Genomic DNA, 1,012 nt, shown 5'->3' on the forward strand with positions numbered 1-1,012 from the left:
TGCCCTACAAGTATCTCTATGCATGTTTGTGTAGTCCTCTGGTCCCAGTGTCCCAACCCGAGAGGGATCGCCCCCAAATGTCTTTTGCTTGAATGCCATCTATTTGGTCACCTTCCCAGGCTTGTGTCAGATCCTGCCTTAGAAGCAGGCTACCCTGGAACGGTGGAGACTAAGACTGCAGTAACAATTTAGGTGGATGTTTTGATGGTGATGACATGGAAAACCCTCTTGGGAGGGTGAAGGCAGGCAGTTGTTATCTACTTGACTAATTCTACTGAGAGTTGCTCCAGGGAATGCACAAAGGGTTGACATTCAAAAGGTATGAAGCACCATTTTGAAACTGCTCCCTCTTGTTTTGGTTGTATGCTTTATGACTTACAGTAGCCCAGGCTACCATGTTTTTGTTATTAGAAGTAAATGACCTTCAACTTTAATATCTATCATGGCTGTAACCACATGACCCTATCCTGTATGTCCAGTCATGCCACAATATTCTCTTCTTAGTACAAGCCAAGACAGCTTCCTAGCAAACACACAGCAAAGTGTAACAGTTGACAATTTATTGCTACGAGTAGTCTGCTCAAAAGGAGAATTATTAAAGAGATAATTTGCTTTGGAACCTAAAACTGAAGAGACTTGTAAAGTGAACTGTAACTATAAACTAGTTTCCCACTTTGCATTTTAGTCTCATGAATACTAAAGTATGAAATCACCTGACAGCCAAGCCACTGAATAAGCATAACTAGCCTTCAAAAAAAAAAAAAAGTCTTTTAGGAAAAAGGCAAACTTCAGAACCTCCTATTAAGAAGATCAACTTGCTTTTCATACAAATGATACATCCCAGGTAACAAATGTAGTAATATTCTCAATTACGGACATTCATTGGATTGTATTTAGGAAGTATATTTCTTTCATTTTTCTTAACATCTTCTCTTCATCATTTTGTCCAGATCATCCTCGCCCATCACTTCCCACACTTACGGAAAAATAAAGAAATATTTCCAGGTAATGC

The sequence above is a fragment of the Accipiter gentilis genome, chromosome 2 (genome assembly GCF_929443795.1).
Source record: "Accipiter gentilis chromosome 2, bAccGen1.1, whole genome shotgun sequence".
Classification (NCBI taxonomy): Eukaryota; Metazoa; Chordata; class Aves; order Accipitriformes; family Accipitridae; genus Astur; species Astur gentilis.